The sequence below is a fragment of the Cervus elaphus genome, chromosome 20 (assembly GCF_910594005.1).
Source record: "Cervus elaphus chromosome 20, mCerEla1.1, whole genome shotgun sequence".
Classification (NCBI taxonomy): Eukaryota; Metazoa; Chordata; class Mammalia; order Artiodactyla; family Cervidae; genus Cervus; species Cervus elaphus.
In genome coordinates, this window is record NC_057834.1 from 118,668,989 (window position 1) to 118,688,694 (window position 19,706).

Here is a 19,706-nt window from a genome sequence, read left to right on the forward strand (position 1 = left end):
AGCAATTAGCACCATCGTGTGAAAGGGTTGCCCTGGATCTTCTCACACACTGACCCCTGTCAGCTGAGGGGGAGAACCTAGACTCATCTGGGGACTTCCTGCAGGAGAAGAGGAGGGATGGGGAAGGGATGCCAGACGAAGAACCACAAGTGCCTGGAGCAAGGAAGGAACATGCCCTGTGTGACCTGGACAAGGTGTTCAACCTCCCTGAGCCTTAGTTTTGTTATTTTTTCAAACTGAAATATTCACTATTCTAGGATTGACAAGAGATCTGAAATTTTATAAAGTGTGTACATGTACAAATTTCTCAGTACCTGATAAATGGTATCCATTGGCTGTTGTTATTCTCATGCCAGGAGGGAGGGCAGAGTGGCTGGAAGCAAGGTGGGATCCACTGCTGCTGGCCTTGCCAAGGGCTTCTGGTCCTCCTTTCTTACACAGGCTCTTTCCTGGTGCCCTGGTGAGCTTGGAGTGGGCCAGGCCCTCACTGGTCGACCAGGGAGCAGAAGGATCCACCAGCACATCCTGAGGTCTCCTGCACTGTGTGATCTTGGACAGACGCCTGCTCCTCTCTGAGAAGTTGGGTGTGATGGTATATAAGCCCCACCTTCCCTTCTCCCCAGCACTGGCACCCTGCTGCTGAAGGGATGGAGGCTTGGGGCACTGGACTTGCAATGGAGGTCCCGGGAATGGTCACTGGTATTAAAAAGCCACCAGGATTATTCATTCATTCACATGCTAAACATTTATTGTTTTACCTTCTAGTGTGAGGAAATGTGATAAGTGAGTGATTAGCATCATGTGTTAGAAAGTGGCGAGTGGAGAAAATGGTAGTGCCCAGGAAGCGGTGCGGGGCGGGGGTGGTTGGTGACTCCACAGAGGTTAGGGTCAGCATGGACCTCACAGAGAAAAGGAAGCCTGATGGAGAGGATGGAGATGGTGCTCCTTCCTGGGCATTCCCAGGGCCCTTTGCTCTCTGCTGTAAGATTTTGCCCCAGTGTCTCCCGGCTGCTTTCTGGAGAATAGCAACTACGTCCGGTTCCATCTGTGCTTCTTCAGAGCCCAGCCAGGGCTCAGCCCACATGGGTGTTCAGAATCCTGTACCTGCAGGACTGATCCACACAGGTCTGGAGCAGCAGCCTTAAACCTGGGGTCTGAGGGGCTTCTTGCCCTTGTTTCCCCAAGTAGGAGATCCTTCCTGGCACCACCCACCCTCAGAGGGAATATCAGCCCAACTGGCCCCAGACCCTACTCAGACACAGCCAGGGGCAACAGACCTTGCTGTGTTCATCGCCCTGCGCCGCGTCCACACCAGGCCTAGAATTCTGTCTGCTGCCAAATTCCAGGGCTGGAAATAATGAGGCAAATTGTCCCTCACCGCTGATTGACTTTCAAGTTGCTCTGCTAAACTGGGTGCAGTTGAAGTTTTAGCAAGTCTCCCAGGGACCTCAGGCGGCTTCGGTTTCAACCGTGTAAAGAACTGTTAAGATCCAATCAAAATAAATAAAATCAGATCCAGGAAAGCGATGTGTTTGTGACTGCAGACGAAACACTCAGGATATTCATGCAGAAGCCCAGCACCCCACTTTTTGCAGGGATGCCTTACCCCAGACTGGCATGGACCCATGATCTCACTAGCTTGTGCTCTCAGAGGCTTGGGGCTGTCATGGGCTCCTGCCCCTGTGCGACAAGAGAGGAAAGCGCAGGCCAGGGTGAGCACAGACACCGTGACTCCATGAATCCATGACCCGGCTGCCGCAGGGGAGACCCCAGCCCTGAGTGACTGCAGGACATTTACTGGCCTGCCGTGTGCCTAGCCCTGCAGCAGCGTGATGGGCATGGGGAAACACAGGCCCCAGGAACACATGGTAACTACAGAATCTAATACCAAGTCGTGAGTTGCCAGCACCATAGAACACAAGTGAACTGCTGAGGTCGTAGGGCTTCAGGACCACAGAGGGACAAGTAGATCATGTGAAATCTTGAGCTATGAGAATCACCAAGCAGGATAGCCCAAAGGAGCCCCTTCCAAATGCTCTCAGCCCACCTTTTGCTCCTCTGGACACACTGGTGAAGCAAATAATGGCCAGGACAAGGTTGAAGAAAGACATGCTCTCTTGAGACTTCCCTGGTGGTCCAGTGGCTAAGACTCCATGCTCCCAATGCAGGGAATCCAGGTTCGATCCCTGGTCAGGAAACTTAGATCCCACATGCCATAACTGTGAGTTCTCATGCTACAGTTAAAAGATCCCACATGCTGCAACTAAGACCCAGAGCAGATGAATAAATAAATACTCAAGAAAAAGAAACGCTCTCCCCATCTTCCCTCTGAGGGGACAGCTTCCTGCTCAGCCAACCATCCCCTCACTGGTTTCCCCTTGACCTTAATATCCTCTGTTGGTGCTGCAGCTGGAATTTTTGATCAGACCCTGAAAGAAAAATCAAAAATATTTGAGAGAAAAATCCCACTTAATGCCAAGAGCCACCTCCCCAGTTCTGAGGTTCAGAGGAACCAGCAGGGAAGCCATCACCAAGCTTTTTGGTAGGTAGACATGAGCCGCGAGAGCATAGCCCAGGCTCCCCTGTTAGGGGTGGAGAAGCAAGTCCACACCACAGAGTAGGTCATCAGGGTCACTCTGGGGAGCGGGTCAGAGGTGGGTGGGGAACCAGGCTTCCTGAGGTCCCCCCTTCCCCTCACCTACCGCCCGGTCCTTCCTAGGGCCGCATTCTTCATTGCCTGGTTGGCGCCCTGTGTCCACTTGCCAAGCTTCACCCAGTCCGAGCTAGGGGTCAGGTGGGGCCTCCGTCTGCCCCACCGGTGCCAGACCCAGTGAGCCGTCCTTCGCGGTTTGACTGCCCCCCGCGCTCCGCGTGCTGAAAGGCCCCCTTGTGTGGCGGCCGCACCTCCTGGCCGCAGCGCATGGCCCCGTTCTCTTACCTCATAAACGGCTAATTTGTTACATATTTTCTGACGCTGTAAATGGGAGAACAAAGGCCTTTTCTCTCTCATATTTTTGTTCAATTATGTTTGTGGGGGAACCTGATCCCCTTCAAAGGGGGGCCGGGGAGCTAGGGGGAAGCCTCCCAGGCTTACTGACCGCCCAGGCCTGTTCCTGATGCCGGAGCCTGGGTGCAGCTGAGGGAGAGGGCGGTGAGGGGCCCTCTTCATGTCCAGGAAAAGGATTGGAACCTCATCTCCAAAACAGATGCCAGCCTCAGAAGCAGCTGGGCTCCTCCAGCAGGAGGCAAAGCTTTCAGGAGGCAGACATCAGGACGGTAGAAGGAATGCCCTTTTCATGGTCCACATCTCGGCCCTGTGATAGCCTTGCCTTCAAGCAGAGGCACTACACGGACAAGCCTGGACCTGCCACGTGTCCCTGGGAAGATGTGGCAGGCGCCTGGAGTGAACAGATTTTAAAAAGAAACCCCACAGCTAAGAAACTCTGGACCGCACAATTTCTGAGGCCCCTCAGAAAACCCTGAAGCTCTGGTCCACATTTGGGCTTTTGCCCAGCTCTGGCTCCATGTCTGCATTCTCTGCATGCTCCATCTTTTTTTAAAAAAATATACTTACTGTGTGTTTTTTTTTTTCTAGATCAACTTTTATTATTTATTCCTAATTTTATTGGATTGTGACTAGACATAGAAACCTGTAAAATATCAACTTTTGAACAATCAATAGGATTTTCTTTCTTTTTTTTTTTTTTAGTAGTTTTTATTGGCGTATAGTTGCTTTACAATGTTGGGTTCATTTCTGCTACACAGCAAAGTGAATCAGCTATGTATTTACATATGTGCCCTCTCTCCTGGCTCTTGTTCCCATTTATGTCACCACAGAGCATTCACACTTACTGATTTTGAACACTACTCTCCCCACTCAGGAGCCAGGAGGCAGGGCAGATGTGGCCTCTGAAGGCTGTTCCTGGAGATCTTTCCAACAGTGGGCATTGCAGTCTGTCCTTCCATCCTTCCCTTTAATGGGGTGGCTGCCAGTGGTAGGCCCCAAACTAGTTATGGGGATGTGAGGATGAGCATAGCAGACATGGTCCCCACCCTCGTCGTGTCTACACAGCAATAGGCAGAGGATTGGCCCATGGCTAAAATGGCCAAACTATCTTGATTCATCCACTGCTTTCTGGTTGTATGACCTCAGGCAAAACACTTAGCAACTCTGTGCCTCCTTTGCGTCATCTGTAAAATGTGATAAAAATGGTAACTACTTCAGAGGGTTATTGGGAGCTTAAATGAAAGAGCTTTGTACAGTGTCAGGCGTTGAACAAATGGTTAATCCAAGGAAGTCAAAATTATGCTTCCCTGGTGGCTCAGATGGTAAAGAATCTGCTTGTAATGCAGGAGACCTGGATTTGATCCCTGGGTTGGGAAGATCCGCTGAAGAAGGGACTGGCAACCCATTTCAATACACTTGCCTAGAGAATCTCATGGACAGAGGAGCCTGACAGGCTACAGTCCATGGGATTGCAGAGTAGGATGTGACTGAGTGGCTAACACTTTCACTTTCAAGCAAGCATTAAATGATTATATATGTCAATATATGAAGGCAGACTATTATGAGCATACTGAAGAAAGATGCCGGGTATAGCAGAGACTTGAATGGGGACCCTGAACTGATCTGGGCATCAGGGAAGATGTTTTCAGGAGGTGATGCTTAAACCACTAACAGAAATATAATTAGGAGTTAATGGGGCAAAAAAGAGAGCAGTGATGGGAATGGCACGCATGACAGAAGGACCAGCATGTGCAAAGGGGCTGAGGTGGGAACAAAAGAACACATTCAATAAAACCTGTCAAGGCAGCATGCTGAAAACACAGAGCAAGGAGGGCAGGAAGCATGGTAAATCTGAGGAGGCAGGCAGGGCCCGCCAAGCAGAGCTGAGAGGTGTATTGAATGAGTCCATGATTATTCCTTGAGCAGAGCAGAGCCATGAGGATTTAAGCCCAGGAGTGCCCTGGCCTCATTTATGTTTTTTAAAGATCATGACCATACATAGCATCCCCTTTCCTGTTAGACCAGAACCAGTGGGCGTGCATCAGGTTAGGGATACTCAGGGTACCAGGAACAGTCCAGACCCTGAGGCTCGCGCTCAAGATCTTCCTGTGCAGTGCCCTCTGACAGCAAATGTGAGTAAAACTGAAAGGAAGAGAGTGAAGGGGAATGAGGGTGCAGACCCAAACATGGTAGGGGCCAGATCACAGAGAACGTTGGTGGGCCAGCCTAAGACTGACTATGGAGAATGGTTGATAGGGCCCCGTGGTGTCAGCAAGGAACAGAACTAAATCACATTTATTTGCATCTTCCTGGGTCTCCTGCACAGCACCTGGCCTAGATGGGATGTTTGTTGTTTGATACATGTGTGAACGTAAGTCTGTGGTTAGGTTAGTGTGGATAGTACACAGGACAGTCCATGCTCCTGTCCTGAATCTCTCAGCTGTCTATCTATCTCTGTCTCCATCTTTTTCACACACACGTGCACACGCATATCCTTACAGAACCCACAGACTCTTAGAGCCCCAGACTGTGCAAGGCAGAAAGAAACTCTGGTCCTTTGTTGCCATCCTCAAGTGCAGAAGCACGCAAAAAAAGAAGACAAACAAAGACTGGAGTTGAAGGGATTCCTTCTTAGATGTGGTAAGCTTCCAGATGAGGCAGGAAGGCTGTGAGTGTGGCTAAATGGGGGCCAGCAAGGACCGCTGCCTCTGATCTGGCAGGCCCTGGCAACAGGTCCAGGCTAGGCAGTGGAATATGCCAGTCTGGGCCTGAGGCCCCAAGAGAAGGTTACAGGTAAGGAACTGAAAGGCTAAGCACCCCTCCCTCTGCCCATGGTGGACTAGCCCTTTACCTTTACCTAGGGCTTCCCTGTTCTCATCAGCTCACACTCGGCCTGCTCTCCCAAGTCTGACCTGCACAGAAGGAGGCCTTGGACAGCCCTGAGTATTTCCTGTCTGCAGGGTAAGCAGATCTCTGCTCCTCTAGAATATGTCTGACTTCTCTGTATTCTTTTCCCAAGACCCAAGGCTCGGATTTCAGCTTCACATTCTTTTGCCTGGGTCTAAAAAACATTTTCCTTTTCTGTGGTGGGGAGAAGAAAAGGATAAGGGGGCCTAGGAGACCCAAGCTGCCCAAGTAAAGCCTCATTCTTGTCTTAGTTTTCATCCTCCTGATTGCTGTGTGGCCTTGGGCACCTTCCTGCCCTCTCTGGGCAGCAACATCCTCTTTTGACAATGAGATCCCGTGGAGGAACTAAGGATCCTCCCTCACCTGACATTCTCTTGGTAGAGCCAGAGTCCCTGCTCTCTTGCTGCCAAGAAGTGTCCCCTGTGACTAAACCGGCGAAAAGTGGGAGAATTTGGGACTGTGTTTTAGTTTTGTCCATGAGGCCAAGTTCTGTGCAGCTGCCACCTTTGAGGTACCCTAGCAAGATTGTTAATCCCCTGGGCCGTCAAGGCCGCGGGTCCCATGCCAGTCCCATGCTGTCTGCTTTCCTTCTTGCCATTCTGAGCCTGCTCCTCTTCATCCAACTGCTTCCCCAAGTGTGACTAAGGCTTCCTGAAATGGAAGAGAAGGTAAGGACCCTGCCCCAAATTTGGGGCAGGGGAGAGGTACCAGTGGTAAGCAAGGGGAGAGACTCCAGGCCCTAAGTTGTAGGCTTCTAGATCATCCAAGCCAGGAAGGTGTTGGAATTCTAGCCTGCCTTCACTTCCTCAGTTCATCCCCAAAGCCCCCCAGCCCAGGTGAGGCCTTCTCACCTCTCCCAGCCCGAAGAGGTCTAAGACTGTCTTCTGCCTGTGGCCTGGGCTCCTCGGATCCTTTCTCAGTGAAGCAGCCAGAGGGCAGCTTCTAAATTAAAAGTCTGAATGGTTGTTCCCTGCTTTATAACTTCCAGGGTTTCCTGTGGTCCTTCAGATAAAGACTGAGTTCCAGATCTCATCCCGTCTCCCTGCTCTGGTCCCAGCTCACACCCTTCACCAGCCACACATGCTATACTTAACCCAGGAGAACGTCGGCACTCCCCTGAACTTGCCAGCCTCAGCCAGCCTTTGCATGGACATTGACACTGCCTGGAATTCCTCTTCTTTCTCCTCTGTGTGGCAGATGTGTGCTCCTACCACAGAGCACCTCCTCTATGAGTCCCGGGTGCGGTCCTCCCCTGGCTGGATGAGCCTCACCTTCTAGCTGGGCTCCCACAGCACTGTGTCCATCCCTGCGCCCAGCTTCACGAGTGACATCAGCGTTGCAAGCCTTCCTTGGGTACCTCCAGCCTTAATCTACCCCATCCTTGACCCTGAGCTCCTTGAGGATAGAAATGGTACTGATATTGTTCCATGGCCCCAGCACCAGGCCTGGTACAAATCCATTGAGGGGTGAATAGGAATCAGTCCATGTACATTGGCTCCTTCCTTCCCCCTCCACCCAGAGCCACCCCACCGCTGCTAAGGGAACAGAAGCTTCTTAAAATGCCCTGAAGAACAGTAATGTTTTCCAAGGTTTTTAGAGTGCTAGCTCCTTAGGCAGGGAGAACAAATATTATTCTCCCCACTTGGCAGATGGGTCAGCTGAGACCTGGAGAGGAGAAGGGTCTGGCCCATGTTCTTACGGCAGCACACCACCCAAAGAATGACAACTTCACACCGTCCGTTTGCACCAGGACCCAGATTTGGGTCAGAGTGTCAGAGCCCTGCCCCATCTGCTGCTCTGTGTGGTTGTTCTCTGAACACTTGTAGCCTGTGACTTAGCGGAGAAATGATTTCAGTCATCAGCTCCGAGTGCTCACGGAGCCAGCCCCCACCTCCCACCCCAGGCCACCTGGAACTGCCCACCCCTAACCCATCCTCCCTGGCCGTTGCCCAGGTCCAAGGCAGAACAGAGGTCCCCTCCCTGCTGGCGGGCCCCCGAGGCTCCCCGCCTCCTCCTTGCAAATTGGTAATTGCTGTGTGGTCAGACCAGAAGGAATTAGACAAGCCCTCTAGGAATTTCATACTGATTTTGCAAATGAAAATGGAGACTTGCCTTTTGAAGTCTAGGCAGCTGTGTCAGCAGGCAGGTCTGAGACAGCAGGAAAAATAAAAATGACATGCTGCCAACCAATGGATGCAGCTGCTTCATAATAATGATGATGATGGTGGTAACCATGGCCACCGCCAACTGATTGCCTGCCACATAGAGCATTGTCCCTCTGAGGGTCTCAATCTGCTCATCTGTGGTTCCCCACCCATTTTTTCCTCCACAGGTGACCAGCCCACTGTCTGAATATCCAGCAGGGGAGGGCTGGGTGGAGCGCAGAGCCCTTGACCTGAGACTAAAGGCTTTTCACCACTGGGTTCCCTCCTGGCCTAACTCTTGGACACATCTTAAAACATGCCATGCGTTTCCCAGCCCCTCTACCTTGAATAGACTTTTCTGCAAACCCTATTTATCCTGGACAGTCCAGCTTAAAGCCTGAATCCTTCACCAACTCCCAGGGTGCATCACAAACCCTCTCTAAGACCCAAAGGTCACTGTTTTTTCTTCTTATCACTAACTTATCCCTGTATTTTATAATTGCCTGTTTCTCTGTCCAACTCCTCTACCACCTTGAAGTTCCTCAAAAGTTTATAACTGAAAATAGGCAGGCCTAGAGGATCCTGATACATTTTTATTTTTTCCCTCCATTCGTGGTGTGTATTCAACTTAGGAGATCTGAAGTAGTTACTGGGGAGCAAAAATATTTCATGACAGACAGTCGATGCTGGGGTCAGAGAGTGCTAAGCCTAGGCACAGCTGAGGCTGGGGTCATTGGGGTCATGTAACCCTAACAATGGGGTTGCATGTGATGTTACTTACTTCTCTGCACCTTGGTTTCCCCATCTGTAAACTGGAATCAATAATGTTGGCCTCACAGGACTGCTATAAAGAATAAATGAACTTTCTTATGCCAAGTGCCTAGAACCATAGACAGTTTAAATCTCAAGGTAGGGGAGTGTCACTGTCCTAAAATGTTGGGCTCATAGAACATGGCAGGCAGAGCTGGATACTCCCACACCCTCATGTTTCAGAGGGAAACCCTGTGACCAGAAAGTGGGCCAACGCCTAGTCTGGGTTCAGAGCCTGCAGCAACAGAATCTAGGTCTTCAGCCTCTCTTGAGCTTACTTGTGCCTAAAACCGAAAACCAAGGGACCCCTCTGCCGTCCACCAGAGCAGACTCCCGTACAAACTCCCTTCCTGAAGACCCCAAGCCTCTGGGCCTGTCCCCACCACCCACCCCAGCCTGATCCCCAGCCTAGCTATCAGCCTCCCTACCAGCAGAATGCTAATCTCCTCCTGTGGGTGGCTCCGGATTTATGAGCATTTCCTGGCATGACTTGAAGGACAGAAGAGGAATGCTGGGATCTTGAAGGGTGGTCTTTGGGTGGAGAAATGAGGCATTCAGAGAAAAGAAGGGAAGAAAGCAAGGGTGAGTCAGCCTCCGCGGCCGGCCCAGGAAAGCGCGGAGGGCCCGCCAGCCCACACTGCAGGGCAGACGGAGGATGTGGCCGCTCCACCGAGGTCTAACCGGTGGGCGTCCACGGAGCGGAGAACGCCTGCATTAGAAGACAAGTCCAAGTTCTTGGGTTGTGGCTGGGGTTGGGGACAGGGTGTGTATGGGGAGGGGAGGGAGGCGTGTGCTCAGCACTTCCTGTTTAGGAAGAAGACAGCCGCCTTCATCTTCATCCTCATCTCCTTGCTTCATGCCACCGTCTCCCCAGATTCCACGCAGCTACCTCTGCTCGGCCTCTCTGGGACTTTCCATTCCCCTCAGGGAAAGCCAGAGGCCTTCAGGGCCCACAGACCCCACAGGATGTGCTCCCCATCTTTCTGCCCGTGCCCTGGGAATGCCCCTCACCTCTCCAGCTCAACCCTCTGCTCTGCATGCTCTCTGAGCCTGGAGCTGACAAAATATCACTTGACCTGTCTTATCCTGGTTTCAATAAGAAGCACAGGCAAAGGATGAACTGGCAGGAGGGGAAGAAAGTTGGGATGTTTCTTGCCGCCACCCACTTTCTCCTTCCAACCAGTCACCATGGTCCAAACTATGGAAGAGCAGCTGTTGTCCCCTTTGATGGCTGTGACTCTGGCTAGTTTTGGGTCTCTGACCGCTCCTTTCCCTTTAAGGCTCAGGGGCAGGAAAACTTCCCATTGCTGCTGCTCCTCAGTGCTCCACCATCCCCTGTCCACACCTCTGTGGATATTCCCATCATCCAATGCTCTTCAGTTACCCAGTCAGTTGAACTTACTTCACTGGAGCTCACTTCACGGGCAGTGCAGTATCTGTTTTCTGTCGGGTCTCTGCCTGAGACAGATCTCATCGACTACGTCCCCCTTGCCCACTCCTGTCCAGCCATGCTGGCCTCCTTCCTGTTCCTGACACCCATCAGTCTCATTTCTGCCTCAGGGCCTTTGCACTTGTTCTTCCCTCTGCCCAGAAAACCCTTCCATCTCTGAGATAGTCCCATGACCGCCTCCCTCATCTCCTTCAGACCTCTTCTCAAATGTCACTTCTCATTGTGCCTTTCCTGGACATCTCATGTAAAATGTCATCCCCCAACACACAAACACACACATACACACACACTCTTCCTATCTTCCTTGCCTTATTTTCTTGTTAGCTACATTCACTCCCTAACATAGATATTTTACTAGTTGTTTTTGTTTATTGTCAGCTTCTTGCTACTGGAATGAAAGTTCGGTCAGGACAAGGATCTCTATTTGCTATGTTTACTGTTGTCCCTCCAGGATGTGGAACAGCATCTGGTACTTAAGTGCGCAATAAATATTTATTCAATGAATGTGTGAGTGGGTCCTTTTTGCAGGTGGGTAAACCAAGGCCCAGGGAAGGAAAATGACTTACTCAGGGCTTTATGGTGGAGATTCAGATGGCGATGGGAGCTCTGGTCCTACCTGGCAGCCCAGAGCCAGTCCCCGGCTCCAGAAAGCTTTGTGTTTATTTGGAGGCCTGCTGCTCAGTGGCACAGTGTCAGGAGACAGGATTCCATGCCTGAAGCCAGGGGACTCAATGTACTGAGAAGGAAGCAGGGAAGTTGTCAGCGCTGCTTTGGTCCTGCCGATGGAGCAAGGAGAATAAATAAATACATCTCAGTCAGAGTCGGGCAAGCTCTAACCTTTGAGGAAATCTCCCCCAGGCTGGAGAAACCTTCCTGCAAGGCAGAGCTGCCCTTCACCCCAGCCCACATCCGTGCTGACAGACACGTGGCCCAGGGTCCAGGGGCTCAGCTGCCACCTCTGTGCCCTGAGGGTATGGGGTCCCAGCAGGGAGCTGTTCAGGATGAGTGGTCCGGATTTTCATCCATGTATCCATTTGCTCTTTCTACAAGCATCTACTATGTAAGCATCAGGCTCTGTGCCCTCTGCTGGAGAAATAGCCAAGACCAAGAAAGGCAATTTGCCAGCCCTTAGAGCATTCACGCAATGACAGGCCTTCCCTGGTGGCACAAAGAATCCGCCTGCCAATGCAGAGGACACAGGTTCAATCCCTGGTCTGGAAAGATTCCACAGGCCACAGAGCACACTGCACAGGCCTGTGCACGCTAAGCCCATGTGCACAACTACTGAGCCTGTGCTCTAGAGCCCAAGAGCCACAGCTACTGAAGCCTGCATGCTCTATGGCCTGTGAACCACAATTAATGAGCCCCTGTGCTGCAGCTACTAAAACCCGTGCCCCCTCGAGTGAGCAGGTCCCAACTACTGAGCCCGCATGCTGCAACTTCTGAAGCCCATGTACCTAGAGCCTGCTCTCTACACAGAGACCACTGCAATGAGAAGTCCATGCACTGCAACTAGCGAGTAGCCCCCACTCTCTGCATCTAGAGAAAGCCCGCACACAGCAATGAGACCCAGTGCAGCCAAAAATTAATAAATAATTAAACTAAAAAAAAAAATGCAGTGAAGCAGGGGGAGTGCAGTGGTTCAGAAAGTGACAGTGCTTTGGGGACACTAAGCAGGGAACTCACCCGGCCGTACCCAGGACAGTCCTCCTGAGACGGGAGCCTCTGCAACCAAGTGAAAGGGGAGTGGGAGCTGGTGGGTAAAAGAGGGTTCCAGGCAGAAGGGGGAGCAAGGGGGCAGGTCCTGAGGCTGAGAAGAAGAGTTCAGCATAAGAGAGGAGTTGAATAAGTTTCCATCAGGCAGGGCAAAGAGTAGAAACAGCAGGAGGCCACGTTCCAGGTGGGGTTCCTTGGCCAAGTGACCTCTTTGCTGTCTTCATATGCCAGCTCTGAGCAGACCCCATGACTGAGGTCCTAGCAAACCTGCTCCTTCCCAACTGACTGCTCAGAATTTGGGCTTCACAGGCTGGTCCCTACTTGTCTGTCTGGTTAGCTGGAAGCAGCTTGGTGAGTCAGGCCCAGGACCTGTCAGCTGGACCTGAGTTTGAATACCAGCTCCGATTCTTCAGTGTGAGACCTCACGCTAGTGCCTTCGCTAGCCTCAAGGCCTCAGTTTCTTCAACTGTCGTGTGGGAATAACAATCCGTTCTCTGGAAGGATTATGGTGTAGGAGAGTTTCTCAACATCCTCATCATGGCCCATGGAACCCGGCATGTCAATCAATTTCAATCAAGTTGGCAAAATTAACCATCACAAGTCCACCCCTTGTCAAGTTGGCATTCATACAGCATCTCCTTAAAATGGTACCTAATCTCCAAATAAATAATAACGAAGCCTCATTTATCCTAACATGATACAACAACTCTACGTAAACCAAAGCACACTACTGCCTTCCCCCAAAGAGAATGCAAAATCTTTGAGTGGAAGTTATTTACTCTTCTTAATGTACCATAACTTGAATTGATACTTAAAGTACTTGAGTTAACAATATTTAACCACAAAGTCAATATGTCTTCTGTTACCATGATGGGAGAGACAGAAAGAAAAAGAAGAGAAAGAAGAAAACAAAGATTTTACACACACACACACATTCTTAACAAATTAATGAAATACTCCGGGACAGTCCTTGTTTCTGTAACTTGTCATGTGGTCGAAGCTGGTATTTATAACTGCCTTCATCTGTTAGCACCACCACTACCCATTCCCTTTGCCTTCTGCAAGCTTCTCAGATGGTCGTGGTTCTTTACCTGGTGGGATGACCCAAACCTTCATTCCTGGAGGGTCTGGGCCATCAGACATCCTGCCTGCATTGGGTCATTGTGGTTTCCCATCAGCATTAGTTACCCACAGGGCCTGGTAATCTGAAATGCCGTAAGGGATCTCCTGCCTGGGGGACATGCTCGTCCTCACCTCTGTTGTGGAAGAGCTGTCCAGTTCCCCCGGTCATCAGGACCAGTCCCCCAGCCCACACAGTAACTCCCTTCTTTGCCTGTTGATTAAGACGCACAAGGAGCCCAAAGTGACAGGGGGCAGTGGGTCTGAACTTGCAGTTAAATGGAACCATTGTGTCTTTAACTCACTAAATATTAACATTTTGCCAATTATTTTATTTTTCTCCTTTTCCTCCCCAGCAGAGAGAGCAGGATTTAGGTCTGTTTTGTCCCTGACTAAATCTCCCGGCCTAGAACAGCGTGTGGCCCATGCTGGCTGCTCCGTCAGCACCACTGAGTGGGTTGGGGCCTTGGCTGTGATTTCCCTGTGCTTCAGGGTGGGTGAGAAGTGGCAGCCCCAGCCTGAGAGCCAGACCTGTCTCAAATGCCTTCCTAACAAAGCGGGTCCTTACTTCTCTTCACCATGACGCTGCTGGGCCAACAAGTGAACACAGGTCGTGGTGTTCATCCTTCCAGCCCCTCTAGGACTGTTTACTAGACTAATCTGCAACAATAAACCTGTTCCCACCCTCCTGGCGCCTGCCCCCTCCATCCGAAGCCCGTGTTTGAAGATGTGTTTAAATTCCAGGCCTACGCTCAGCAGACGCTGTGGACCTGCTCGTGGCCTGCAGGCACCACGGAGGGGGTTGCCGGGACCCTCGGGGCTCTTGGTGGCCAGGCCTCCACATACAGCAATCCAAGGGAGCGAGGTGGCTCTTGCCTTCACCCCATGTTTGTTATTTCATGTCAAAGGCTTATCATAAACATTATCCTAGAGTGGGCCACCAGGGCTACAGGCGAGGAGGGTTTGTTATTCTAAAGTGGCCGGGAGCAGAAGGCATTGAGGCCTGGGAGTCTGAGCTGGGCCAGGCTTGGGGATTCAGGATGAATGACAAGGAAGCAGGAAGCAGGGCAGGGCACAGATTCATGCCCGTGTGCTAGGCCTTATAAGCCCCACTTACCAACCATGCTCCATGGTAATAGCCAATGGGTGTTTTCTGCCTCTAAAAGGAGCTCCATGTGGATGGAAACCAAGTCCAATTAATCCAGCCATCCCAGATGCCTGCAGAAAATGAGAAAGTAAATGCTTGTTGAATGACTGAATGAGTGTAGCTTCCCTATGTCTGTTGGAAGTGCCAAGATTGTTCATGAAGAAGCATGTATTACTTTAAAGCCCTGGTTGTGGGGACCTGGTTGGAGCCAGACAAAAGTAAATTTCATAGCCCCCATCTGTCCTTTATGAGCCAAGTGGCCTTGGGTCCTCTTCCCCTCTGCTTCTTTGGTTTCCCATCTGTGAATAAGGACTGTCTCTGCTGGCTCTCCCAGGGAGAGCAGAGGGAAGTCCAAAAGGCAGTGGTGAATTGAGGTGATGGGGTCCAGGGCTGGGTCCCAGGGCTGGGTCCCAGTGCATCTGTCATGCCTTCTCCAGCTTTGTCACCTTCAATGAGTTACTCGCTATCTCTTTGCTTCAATTTTTCCCCCAATCTATTAAATGGAGTTAATACTAGACCTATCTCAGAGTTGTTGTAAAGGTTAGATTTAACTATGGGCTTAGATGGTTCCTGACACATAAGTGCTCAATAAATGTACTTATCCTAGTGATAAATAGATGAGGACCGAGTTACAAATTGCAGAGGATGGGTACAAGACAGGGGATGTTGGGGAAAGGTCACACATGGGATTCGGGTCAGCATCCTACTCTCTGAAGTAGTTCTTGACTGTCTGCTCTTCAGCTGTGACCAGAGAGGCAGGCTCCCCACCCACTCCAATCTCTCAGTCTAGACAGGGAACAGGGAATTACCTGAAATGGACACTTCAGTGGGATAAGTGCCAAGACCAAGGGGAGCTTGGGGGTCTGTGGTGGGGGCTGAGGGGAGTCTGGAATGACAGGCTTGGGTTTCAGCCCCAGTCTCATCACTCCTCAGCTGTGCCACCCTAGGGGTGCTTCTTGAATGGTCTGATTGCAGTGATTTGTCTCTATCATGTTAATAACAAACACTTCCTGCCTGTTTCTGGCTATCTCTCAAGGCTCTGAAAGAAAATGGATCTGGCAAGGTGTGTGGGATGAATGTGCACTGTGCCAGTGGCCATCTGGAAATCCAGTCCCAGACGTGGTCCAGGGCACAGCAAAGGGTCCTCAGTTGGGGGTGGGGAACAGGGAGCCCACTGTGCCCCCAGCTCACTGTGTGGCCTTGGGCAGGCTTCATCCTGCCTGCTCTGAACCCCTGTCCTTTCTCCTCTTCCACATGAAGAGGGCATAGGAAGAGCTCAGTGGTTCTCAAACGAGGCTCCAGGGCACCTGCAGGTTCCACAGAGAAGGGGTCACTGAGCCAGTGAGACTTCAGGCAGGCACTAGCCTGCTTCCTTTACATCAATCAGGGATGTTTTCATTTCTTTTTTTTTATTTTTCTTTTTTATTTTTCATTTATTTTTATTAGTTGGAGGTTAATTACTTTACAATATTGTAGTGGTTTTTGCCATACATTGACATGAATCAGCCATGGATTTACATGTGTTCCCCATCCCGATCCCCCCTCCCACCTCCCTCTCCATCCCATCCCTCTGGGTCTTCCCAGTGCACCAACCCCGAGCACATGTCTCATGCATCCAGCCTGGGCTGGTGATCTGTTTCACCCTTGATAGTATGCTTGTTTCAATGCTATTCTCTCAGAACATCCCACCCTCGCCTTCTCCCACAGAGTCCAAAATTCTGTTCTGTACATCTGTGTCTCTTTCTATTTTGCATATAGGGTTATCATTACCATCTTTTTAAATTCCATATATATGCATTAGTATACTGTATTGGTCTTTATCTTTCTGGCTTACTTCACTCTGTATAATGGGCTCCAGTTTCATCCATCTCATTAGAACTGATTCAAATGAATTCTTTTTAATGGCTGAGTAATATTCCATGGTGTATATGTACCACAGCTTCCTTATCCATTCATCTGCTGATGGGCATCTAGGTTGCTTCCATGTCCTGGCTATTATAAACAGTGCTGTGATGAACATTGGGGTGCACATGTCTCTTTCAGATCTGGTTTCCTTGGTGTGTATGCCCAGGAGTGGCATTGCTGGGTCATATGGCAGTTCTATTTCCAGTTTTTTAAAGAATCTCCACACTGTTCTCCATAGTGGCTGTACTAGTTTGCATTCCCACCAACAGTGTAAGAGGGTTTCCTTTTCTCCACACCCTCTCCAGCATGTATTGCTTGTAGACTTTTGGATAGCAGCCATCCTGACTGGCGTGTAATGGTACCTCGTTGTGGTTTTGATTTGCATTTCTCTGATAATGAGTGATGTTGAGCATCTTTTCATGTGTTTGTTAGCCATCTGTATGTCATCTTTGGAGAAATGTCTGTTTAGTTCTTTGGCCCATTTTTTGATTGGGTCATTTATTTTTCTGGAATTGAGCTACAGGAGTTGCTTGTGTATTTTTGAGATTAATCCTTTGTCTGTTGCTTCATTTGCTATTATTTTCTCCCATTCTGAGGGCTGTCTTGGAAGTTTTCATTTCTATGCACTATACATTTTGAGTTCCGGGCAAGGTTTCTTTGGAAAACAATAACAACAGGAAAGGATTCCATGGCTACAAAAGGTTTGAGAAACCACTGGATCCTAAGGGATCTTCCAGCTCCAATCCAAGAATATTTAGGCCTAAATATTTTCTTCCAAGTTGTATTTGACAAGCATTTATTCCACACTTACTACATGCCAGGACTGTTCTCAGCACCCTGCAGACTGTGATGTGCTTCATTCACTAGAACACCCCCTAGCTCCACAAGGGCTACATGTCTGCGGAAGTGACTCTGTATGTCTGAGGGTCCAGGGGGCCCATTTCCCCTCCAGCCAGGTCTTCCAGGCGCCTGAGCCGGTGATCTCAGCACAGGCCAGGTGGTGCCGGCGCTGAGAGTCAGCGGGGCAGGTGTGTGCAGCCCAGGGTGTGGTCACAGGAAGTCTGTGTGCCCCAGCCCCCAAGAGGAGGAGTGCACTCCAGCCCGACATGGATGCTTTCATCCCAGGCATGTGCCGGGCGGGAGGAAGCGCCTGTTGCTTTAGCGATGTCTGGGCCAACAGGGCCACTGCCTCCTGTGATCCATCCCCAGCCACCCAGCCGCCATCGACACCCCGCACCAGGTGGCTGCAGATCAGATTTCAGGGGGAACAGCCAGAACCTGGAGGCCCGGAGAAGGCCCGGAGGTAGGCTGGTGGGGCCTGACCTCATCTCCAGCCGGCTTATTAGGGGGAGTAGCCTGTGCTGGCACAGATCCGTGCACTCCAGCTCCCCTGCCCAGCTGGAAACAAAAGTGGGAGGGGATGGGCAAAGGTGATCTCACAAGCGCAAGCTTGGTCCCGTTCCCCAAGACAGGATTTTCCCCAGACTTGGTGTACCTATGGCCTGAGCTTTTCTGTTCAGATTAGGTGTTCTGGAACCACGTGGTGGCAGCGTGCCCCCAGTGCTGATGGAATGCCCACGTTCTAGGGGCTAATGTGAAGGATTTACGGAGCAACCTTGAATGATGAATTGACCACAGCAGGTGTCAAAGTGCTAAAGAAAGGATGGGTGACACCTTCTTTTTACCAGGCACAGTGCTGAGTGCTGCCCATGCAAAAACACATAGGATGTAATTCCTATCTTCAAGTGGCTCATAACCTCAGTAGGGAGAGAGGTAGCAAAATAGTGGTTACAATCCGATGTTCACGCCCTGCTGGAGGAAGCAGGGTGGGTCGCTCATCTCTCAGCACAGCTGTGCTGTGAAGCCTTCGCTCAGATGTCTGGGCCCAGCTGCAGGCAGGTGGGCTCAGCTGGGCTCCCTTGCTTGCCTGGGAGCTGGCTGGCCAGACCAAGACGGCCTTGATGGGACAACAAGGGAAGCAGCTGGGCTCTGCCCTGCACGCCTCTCACCCTCCAGCAGGCCAGTGTGGGCTGCTCTCAAGACAATGTGGGCATGTAAGAGGCAGCGACAGCCGGACATGTGTAATGTTTTCTCCATTCGTCTATGGAGGCTTGTGATGCTGGCCTCCATCTGTCATGTAGCAAATCCAGAGTCAGAATGTGAGGGAGCTACCGAGGCCCCTGGCCAGGTGTATGTATATTGTTGTTCAGTCGCCCAGTCATGTCTGACTCTGCGACCCCATGGACAGCAGCATGCCAGGCTTCCCTGTCCCTCACCATCTCCCGGAGTTTGCCCAAGTTCATGTTCATTGCATCAGTGATGCTGTCCAGCCGTCTCATCCTCTGACACCCTCTTCTCCTTCTGCCCTCAATCTTTCCCAGCATCAGGTACTTTAACGAGTCGTCTGTTCCCATCAGATGACCAAATACTGGAGCTTCAGCTTCAGTATCAGTCCTTCCAGTGAATATTTAGGTTGATTTCCCTTAAGACTGACTGGTTTGATCTCCTTGCTGTCCAAGGGACTTTCAGGAGTCTTCTCCAGCACCACATTTCAAAGGCATCAATTCTTTGGCATTCTGCCTTCTTTACAGTCCAGCTCTCACAATCAAACGTGCCCACTATATGTATATAGGGAGAGGTTAAGATTTGAGGTCATGACTGTGTCATTCTACCATGCAGGGAGACTATGAGAGCTTTAGGGGGAGGTCTTCACCCAGCCCCCAAGTGGTCAGAGACTCTTCATGGAGGAGACATCTAAGCAGAGCCTGAAAGATCAAGTCTGGATCTGCAAGTAGTAGAGGGCGGAGGTGGGAGATTTCTCATGCACAGGGAACAGCATGTACGAAGCACAGTCAGAAGGTTGCTAAGTAGCTGAGCATTTGGAGACACAAGGGCTGGAAATGAGGTCACTGACCACAGCAGGGGCCAGGTCACTGCCTTGCATGCTCCAGTGAAGAGCTAGGCTTTTATCTCCAGGGCAGGAGGTATCCATGAAAATTTTGAGCAAAAAAAGAGAAAAAGAAAGTCAATCAGATTTGTGTTTTTAAAAGATAGCTGTGGCAGAAGAATATGGTATAGATGGGAAGGGAGGGGGTCTGCAAAAAAGCATGAGTTGCAGTGAGAGATGCCTGGGCCTGAATCAATGTGTACCAAGAGGCTGGGGTGGACCCTGTTTCCAGACAGGATGAGCTGGGCCTGAGCCCTGTCAGGTAGACTGGAGCTGGAAAAACAACAAAGACAGGAGGCCTGAGATTACCTGCTGACGCTTTGCACAGGATTTGCAATTGTTTTTCCCTCTCACTGTGTTAAATAACCCGCTTTATGGTCAAGCTCCTCCCTTTTGTTGACCAAAGGAGTCTGAGTACACAATTGTGTGGAGCTGGCTCTAGTCCCAGCCATACAGAATTGGACATGCCCCTTCCCCTCCTGAGCCTCAATTTCCCCACCTAAAATGAGACATTTTAGATCATCTCTCAGGGCCTTATGCCTTAGGCAGGCCAT

The 19,706-nt window shown here is 50.7% G+C and overlaps 1 protein-coding gene across 3 annotated transcripts in view; it reads left to right on the forward strand.

Moving 5' to 3' along the window:
• The window catches only part of TRABD2B (TraB domain containing 2B), a 219,183-nt gene that overhangs the window by 159,167 nt on the left and 40,310 nt on the right, over positions 1-19,706 (forward strand). The window lies entirely within an intron of this gene.